The following is a 9,210-nucleotide window of genomic DNA, read 5'->3' on the forward strand; positions in this document are numbered from 1 at the left end:
ACCAGCTTCACACTTTAATTAAACAACTCAGCAGCGGTTTGGAAACTATTTGCCGCAGCGAAGTCTTCTCTAAAAGGAATTTGATTCTTGGTTTGCCCTTCCCCACCTACTGGGTATCAAATCAACTGCATTCAACTTTCTTCATTCAGGTGAAGACTGTCAGTGTGCGAACAGAACTCTTCACTTCATATTCACCAACAATTCTTATCAAACTCTCCCAGGACAGGGACAGCATGGTGTTAGATACAAAGTAAAGCTCCCTGTAGTCTTTCAAACTGAAAGTAAAGCATCCTTGACACTGTTCCCATCAAACATTCTCAGGACAGCTACAGCACAGGGTTTGAAAGATATTCCCTCTTACAATTACGGCAGGACTGTGGAGCATAATGTAGGAGCAAAGGAGAAGAACACAACACAAACTTCCATGTGCAGACTGATCAGTTAAACGTTACAATCATGAATTCCAACTAACTGAAACAAAGCAAAGTTGGAAGTTGTTTCAAGTTGAAAGGCAAGGGGCAAAGTATCAATGACAAACAATCCACAACAGAAATGGTGTCGAGGTGGTGAATGAAAGCTGAAGTTAGTATTTAACCTAAAACTTGATTTATTGTGACATGGTGCCCCTTATTGAAATCATGACAGATTCTACACAGATTTTTCACCCAGCTGTACATCACAATCTATTAACACCTCCTGTCTCTGATTTAACAGGGTGTTTGTCAATGCAGGGAGCTCTTCCTAATTAAATTGGAAAACTGAATCTAACATCATTAACCTCTGCCATAAACTCTGTTCACTTGCCATCAAGTCCATCCCTCAATGCGTCAACTGTCTCGGGAAAAACAAGACAGTTGACAAAAGTTAGTGTCCAATAGGAAACTCAGGTGAGTTTCCGAGCACTGTTCTGCACCATCCCTCACACTGTACTTCAGCTACTGTCAGCTAACACTGAACCACAGATGGCTGCTGTTACCTTGAGATGAGAGTACTGCTGTGTGCTGCGAGCTGACATCCTACCTCTCACTCTGCATGAAGTCTAGTTCACCAGAACCTCCACTCTGTCCTCATTCACACCAAGTCCAGTTCTAACACTGGAAGCAGGTTCAGCAACACCTTTCGTTTCAAATTTTCAGCTTAGTGTTCAAACCCCTCCACAGCATCATATTCCAAGAACTCTCTGTCCTGAACATATAGTTGGAATCACCTCCGTCCCCACAGCCATCACTTAGAGAATGTGAGTGCTGCTGGCAAGGCTTGCTATTTTTGCCCATCCTTGTATGCCCTTGAACACAGTGGCTTCCTCAGCAATTTCAGAAGGCAGTTAAGTGTCATCCACATTGCTACTGGTCTGGAGTCAGGTACAAATGGCAGATTTTCTTCCCTGAACAACATTTATGAAACAGTTCAGTTTTTACAACAAGTAATACCCGTTTCACAGACCTCCAAGGATTAAAGTTTCACCACCATCAGTCAGCAGCAGTGACTCTGTCTTTAGGAGATTGGTTTCAAGACACTGGACATGACTAGCTCAATTCGACAATGGCTCCTCAATCTAGACAGAAAAATATAGATCTCTAGCAGTAGTTTCACCGTGTGCTCATTTTCATTCTCTGAAAATGATGAGAATGTGATTACTTATAAATATTTCAATTAAGCACATCAGTCTCAATTGCATCCCTAACAGATGCAGACCTGTCCCCACCAGTATTGAACCCCAATATTAGATAGTAACAGACCTGTCTCCACCAGTATTGTACCCCAGCGTTTTACAGTGATAAAAACCTGCCCACCAGTACATTACTCCAGTGTAACAGTGACCAACTTGTTCCCACCAGTACAGTACCCTAGTGTTATGCAGTGACAAAATTGTTCCCACCTGTAATTGTATCCCTGTGTTACACAGTGACAGACCTGCCCACAACAGTGCTGTATCCCTGTTATTCAATGGCAGAACTAGCCCCCTCAGTACTGTACCCCAGTGCCATACAGTGACAGATCTCTCCCCACCAGTACCTTGTCCCAATGTTATACAGCGACAGACCTGCCCCCACCAATACTGCAGTCCAGGGTTACATACTTACAGATCTGTCCCATCAATACTGTAACCCCAGTCATAGAGATGTACAGCACATAAACAGATCTTTCGGTCCAACTCGCCCATGCCGAGTAGATATCCAAACCCAAACTTGTCCCACCTGCCAGCATCTGGCCCATATTCCTCCAAACCTTTCCTATTCATATACCCATCCAGAATTGTACCAGCCTCCACCACTTCCTCTGGCAGCTTATTCCATACACGTACCACCCTCCGAATGAAAAAGTTGCCTCTTCAGTCTCTTTTATCTTTTCCCTCTCACTCTAAACCTATGCCCTCTAGTTCTGGATGCAGTGACCAACTTGTCTCCACAGTACTGTAATCCAATTCCATACAGTGACAGACCTGTCCCCACCAGTGCTCTATCCCATTGTTATCCACAGACAGAACTATCCACCATCAGTACTGTACCCCAGCATTATAGATTGACAGACCTGTCTCCACCAGTATTGTACCTCAGTTTTATACAGTGACTGACTGTCCCTGACGTCCAAATCATTGCGATAGATGGGGAAAAGTTGGGATACAGTCCCTAACCCTTGCAATAGCTGACTGGTCACAACCTGCCAACCTGAGAATGACCTGATTAAACCTACTGTCTGCTTGCTAACCAATCTGCAGTGCATGGTCATATAATACCTCTCATCTCACAGTTTAATTCTGTCTTTCAGTTTCCTGTGAGGCACTTTGTCAGAAGCTTTCTGGAAATCCCAGTACAGAATAGCCACTGGCTCCCCCTTAGTGACTCTGCTCAGAACATGTTCAAAAAACCCTCCAGCCTGTTTGTCAAATGTAATTTCCCATTCATAATTCCATGTTTAATCAGACAATAATTTTGTGTCCAGTAAGCACATTGTTTATAATTGATATTTCTGAAGACTGACAGCAGGCTAACAGCTCAGTCATTGCCAGTTTCTCGGTCTCTCTCTCGCTCTCACCATTCTCCTGAAACCCTCCAAACTTGGGGCACCAACAATTAGTTGAATTTTGAAAGTTGGTCACCTTTGTATCCACTGTCTCTATAGCCATGTCTTTCAACACTTGAGAATGAAGGGCATCGGGTCCCAGGGATTTGTCCACTTTCAGTCCCATTTATTTCTTCAATTCCACTTTTACATTGATCCTAATTTCTTTCAGTTCTACACTCTCACTTGACTCTTGGATCCTCATTTTTTCCAGAAAGACTGCTTATGTCTTCCTCTGTGAAGATAGACACAAACTGTTCAGCTTGTTTGTCACTTCTCTATTTCCAATTGCACTCTCACATTTCTGCCTGTAACAAACCCACAAAGATCTTTGCTTATGTTTCCCTCATTTAATACTCAGGGAACATGAGGTTAAATTGCACCATGATAGCCAGTGGGATTTAAATTCATTCATCAAATAGAAACTGAAAGCACATCTGAATCATGCTGAGTATGAAGCTATCAGTTACTGTTAAAACAAATCTGATTTACTTATTTCTTTTCAGGAAATCCTGCATCCTGACCCAGCCTGGCCTGTAAGACTCCACACCCACAGCAGTGTGGTTCATTGTTAACTGCTCACTGAAGTAGTCTAGCGAGCCAGTCCATTCAAGCACAAATCCAAATAGGCAACAAATTGCCCTCAATAGTGGCACCCATAATCTGTAAAAAGGGTAAATAAAAACTCAGTTAGCAGCACACTGGACAGATCTGTCTTGACTTTGTGTTCAGGATCCTGAAGAGACTTGGAATCCCTACCTTTTGGACTTGGAATGCTGTCTATTGAGGCACAACTGACACGATGTCGGGTAGAATCAGAGCGGAGCAAAGATGGACCATGCATCTATTACAATCGCATGCAACTAAAGATAGCCAGCCCACAGCTTCACAGAGGGGTGTTGTCAGAGATTGCAAAGCTGGGAATGAGCCGTGAGATAAGAACAGACAAAAGAATGACTCTGAACAACAACCTTCAGTAACCTTCAGGAAACCATAAACCGTATCATACATTGGCCAGGGCTGGAATGAAAACAAAACTCAAATTCAACAACATGCTGGGCAGTCAACAGTGTGATTTAGATTGAGAAAACAGCTCCCTTGACACAGCCACATTAACAGCACGGGATTAGGCACAGAGTGAAGCTCTCTTTACAAAGTTCCCATCAAACACTCCCAGGACAACCACACTTAAAAGGCATCTGAATAGGTATATGAACAGGAAGGGTTTCGAGGGATATGGGTCAAATGCTGGCAAATAGGACCAGGTCAGTTTAGGATAACTGGTCGGCCTGGATGGGTTGGACTGCGGGGTCTGTTTCCCTGCTGTACAACTCTATGACAGGTACAACATGAGATTAGATAGAGTAAATCTCCTTCTACTCTTTTAAACTGAAAATAAAGCTCATTCGACACTGTCCCAATCAAACACTCCCGGGACAGGTACAGTACAGGGTTAGATACTGGGAAAAGCTTCCGCTACATTATCCCCATCATACTCTCCAAAGGACAAGGAGGGGTTACATACATTATGAAGCTCCCTCTGCACCGTCCCCTTTTTCTGTCGAACCTCGTGTTCTTTTCCAATCATATGGCTCTCATTCTCTTTGTTTTTCATCTCCCCTGATTCCAGTCTCCCACGCTCTAACTCTCCCCCTTTCCCATAGTTTCTCGTTTGTTCTGCCTGATCCTGATCCCTCACCCTCTATTGAAAATCTCGAATGGTCATGCTCTCGGTCTCGACATCGTGCTTACTCCGTCCGATCCCATTTTCTCCTGTTTCCCCTCTTTTCCCAGATCCAGGGTGTGTAATTAATCCTGCTCTCCCTGAGGCCAGCCTGTTCTCCTTGTCTCCATGATGCCGGTCTCTGCCTGCCTGGAGCTGACGCAGACAGCTCTCCAGATGGAGGCCTTACTGAGGGCAGCGGCGTTTCTGTTTCTGACAGCCCGGACTCGGAGCTGATGTCAGGGGGTTTTTGGGAGAGTGTCAGGGGCGTGGGGGTCTGACCTTGTAGCGATCCTGCTCCGAGATGGGACGCCGCTCCGTTTCGGGATTCCCCTCTCCCGCCGGCAATGTGTCACTTTCAGGCAACGTCGCCAGGAAGAGTCCAATGAGAGGCTGGCACCAAGGACCCGCCCTCCCTTAAAGGGCCCGCACCCCCTTGATACAACTGTCCATGAAGTTGGTGAGGTCACCCCTGAACGCTGCTCAAAAGGGACCGATCAGATTGATTCTGTTTTCAAAAAAAAGGCGAGAGGTTTAGCATTCAATTGAGAGCTCAGACGATACTTCCATTCATGGGGGATTGTCAAACTGGGGAATATGGTGAAAGAAGGGGGAGGGGGAAGCACTCTGAGATGCAAAAGAATTTCTTCTCCCAGAGCGTCACGAGAACATCTGGAATTGTTGGCTACAAAAGAGGCTCAATCTCTGGCAGTAGTTAAAGGAGGTTTAAAGTACAAAGACTACATCTGGATGACTGTAAGCAGCTATGGTCTCCTTATTTAAGGGATAACTGCTTTGGACACAATTGAGATAAGATTCACTTTAATGGAGGAATTATGAGTAAAAGTTAAACAGCTGGGGATTCTATTCCCTGTGTCTGAAAAATGAGGCGATCTTATTGCAACATATGAGCTCGGTTAAGGGTTTGACAGGGTTGCCTCAGACGGGGTACAGTTTCAGAATTAAGGGTCACCCATTTAAGACAGCTGAGAAGGAACTTCTTGCAACAAATAATTATGAGGGTTGAGTCTTTCTGTATACTTAAAGCAGAGATAGATTTTTGATCATTGGAGGAGTCGAGGGTTACAGAGAAAAGGAAAGAAAGTGGATACAAGGAATATCAGACCCCTGGGGCCAATTTCTATGGTACAATGACAGTATGAAATTGTTCAATCATTATCTTCTCTCAGGGTGGATTAAATGACCCACTCCTATTCCTCCTCACTCAAACAGCAGCCAGAGAGTCAGGCTAGAGATCACCACCCAGGCAGAATGGCATTAACATACCAATGATTGAGATTCCACCATGGTATGGGATCAAATAAATTCCTAACATTTACCACCTTCAGTAATTCCCTTTCATCACAGTCATGGGTTTATTCCTCCTCGTTGGAGACTCTCGCTCCACAGCACTACTCTAACTTTCAAGGCAATCATCTCTCATTCTTTGAAACGCTAGAGAATACAGGGCCAATTTCCACGATCTGTCCTCATAACACAAGTTTGCTAGCCAGGGATCAGTCTAGTGAATCTTCTTCTATCATAAATGTGCCCCTCCATGGATGAAAGGATAAAAACTGCATGCAAAGCTCTTAATGTCTCAGTCAAGCTACGTACAATTGCAAGACACCTTATTAAATTAGTGCTTCGTCTCAGTGCTTGCCCAAACTGTCCACTGTCATAGGTGCCTGGAGTCTGTCATCTCTGGTATAATTCTAATAAACTTTCTTTGCACCTGTGCCAAGCCAACTTTTTATAACTTTATTGTTTGGATACTCTCCGCTTCTTTCTAAAGCCAATTTAGGAGATATGCAAACTATTCATGTGCCATTCATCATTGCTTTGCGAATCCTACCGTCACTAAATCCTGAGTTGATTCTATTAAATGGAACAGGAATCATTTTCTTCCAGGCCCATTCTTTACAAGGACAAGACTACTCGATTGTAAGCAGCTCACTGATCTCGCATACACTTTAGCACAACTGAATTGATCTCTCATGATACAAGGATGTGGGAGAACCCACAGTTATGTGTGTGTTGAATTTACACCCTTTAGGTAGAATGCTCCAAACACGAACTTGCATTCATACAGGATCTTGCATCATTATTCAACATTGTCAAGCCCATGAAAATAGTTTCTGCAATGCAGTCATTAGTGTCCTCTCAGCTGCATGCAGCCAATTGTCAAACAGCAAGCTCTTATGACCAGCACATGGTCAAATAACGCATTGTCTACTGTTTGTTGAATGACAAACATTGGCCAGAACATCATGGAGACTTAGTGATCAGTGTTAGTACAAAATCTTTTATAGCCACCTGAAGGAGCAGGCAGGGCCTCAACTTCATACCTTTCCTCCCGAGGATGGTATCCCCAACACTGCAGCATCAGTGTCAGCCTTAAGTTTTGCGTCAAACAACTTGAATCCATAACCTTCTGATGCAGAGGTTCCACATCTGACAATGGCAAGCAAAGAGAAAGATTGCTTTGGACTGAAATTTAAGGACAGGCATCTTCCAGTGAAGACCCATGTCAAACACTGGTGTACAAAATGATTGTGCATGACACCTACTAGGATACAATCACTCATGACATAATTAGATTTCATAAGACTTGATTAGAACAAACCAACAGAACCAGTGAAAATACTTCTAAAATGATGGGAGCCAGCTTTCGACTTACCCACTTAGAGAAAAATTTTTCAAGATGACTCATTATCACCATGAAATACAGTGGTATCTACCAAGAAGTGGGTTCCTGAAGGACTCAGTACTGATTGTCAAGCAGTTCCACAGATTCTCAAGCAAATAAACAAATGCAGACTCCTGAGAGTTTTTTTTATATATTTGGCAGTTCGTTCTGTGAGCTTTCTGCACATTATTTCACATCCCAAAGACTCTTGGTCATTTCTGATTTTAAGCACAGTTTTAATCTAATTGGATGTCAGATGTAGATGGCATTAAAGTCAAAAACAGTTTCCCCTGTGACCAGGTGTTTTTCAAGGGAAAACAGATTTTTAAAAAATGAGACATCATGAGGTGCAGTTATTAAAAAAGGAAGAACAAACTTTTGCACCATGAGTTATTCATAAAAGTAATACCAACCCAAAAACGACAGAAAGGTGGTGAAGGAGGAGACAGGATTCCTAACTATATTTGGAAGTGGGTGAAGTAATTGAGTAAGAGCATTTTAAAAGAGGGCATGGGAGAGAAACAGTGGCCAGCTATGTCAGAGAACTGGTTCAGCCACAATATGCTGATGGCTCCACAACCTAGTTCTTCAAATTAAACTCCTGATCTAACAGACCTGTTTGAGCCAGGACGACTAAAAGTGATATTTGCTACTCTGTCACAACACAACAGAGCTGAAATCAAAACCGTTGAAAGAACCAAAGTGTTGACCAGTTATCAGGAAGCATGAAATCAGAAGGACAAATGCAATGGGGGCTATGATGTGTGTGAAGGCTTAAAGACAAATTCAATAAAGATTAAACAGGTCACAACATGTGATGTTCAAATTCTTGTTTAATTTCAAAAACACAAACCAAAATGGGTACCTTGAGAAACAAACACAGCAAGCACATTTCTACAACACCCTTCACAAAACAACCAAAAGGCCAGGGCCACTGAAAACTGGACACCAAAGGAGGGTCAGATTTGGTGGCAATGAGGGAACTGGTGAGGTCAAATGCAGCTGGCAATTAATCCCCAAAATGACCCAGAAGCAGCCTGATTTTGAGCTTTGAGACAAGCAGCTGAGTCAGATCAAACTGGAGACAGTAAGACCATGAAAAAGATTTGAAATCCTGATGCTCGGAGTCAAAGTCTACATACTGTAGCGCAAGGAATCTTGCAGCTTTGGGACGACAAGGCTTCTGCTGGGTCTTGAAGTGGTGACAGGTCATTGAATCCTAATTAGATTGGAATCTCTTCACTGGATTAAGTTGAAGTTGAACCACCACAGTGTCAAGGCATGAATTAGATCTTTGGCAGTAAGACTTTGAAACAGCTATTTCATTAAGGCTGCTCCTGCAGTGTTTAGCCCAGAGTCAATTTCCATGGACAAATTACACTTTAATGTTGTTGTCGTTCTGTTTGCCGAGCTGGGAATTTGTGTTGCAGATGTTTCGTCCCCTGTCTAGGTGACATCCTCAGTGTTTGGGACCCTCCTGTGAAGCGCTTCTGTGATGTTACCTCCGGCATTGATAGTAATTTGTATCTGCCGCTTCCGGTTGTCAATTCCAGCTGTCCGCTGCAGTGGCCGGTATATTGGGTCCAGGTCGATGTGCTTATTGATTGAATCTGTGGATGAGTGCCATGCCTCTAGGAATTCCCTGGCTGTTCTCGGTTTGGCTTGTCCTATAATTGTAGTGTTGTCCCAGTCGGCCTCATGTTGCTTGTCATCTGAGTGTGTGGCTACTAAGGAC

General features: G+C 43.5%; 1 protein-coding gene across 9 annotated transcripts in view; it reads right to left on the minus strand.

The window, feature by feature from the left end:
- The window catches only part of slc39a14 (solute carrier family 39 member 14), a 31,954-nt gene extending 26,765 nt beyond the window's left edge, over positions 1–5,189 (minus strand). For 3 of the 9 annotated variants that reach the window (XM_043681166.2, XM_087984371.1, XM_087984372.1), the window contains exon 1: positions 5,069–5,189. The gene's annotated coding sequence lies outside the window, so the exon portion shown is untranslated. Of the gene's footprint in view, positions 1–3,822; positions 3,951–4,762; positions 4,785–4,815; positions 5,043–5,068 lie in introns of those variants that run through there. The other 6 variants (XM_043681161.2, XM_043681162.2, XM_043681165.2 and 3 more) reach the window with 5 other exon arrangements.
- Between the last annotated feature and the right edge of the window lie 4,021 nt (positions 5,190–9,210).

This window comes from Chiloscyllium plagiosum, unplaced genomic scaffold, assembly GCF_037043375.1.
Source record: "Chiloscyllium plagiosum isolate Xiang-an unplaced genomic scaffold, Cpla_swu_hap1 HiC_scaffold_48, whole genome shotgun sequence".
NCBI classification, from domain to species: Eukaryota; Metazoa; Chordata; class Chondrichthyes; order Orectolobiformes; family Hemiscylliidae; genus Chiloscyllium; species Chiloscyllium plagiosum.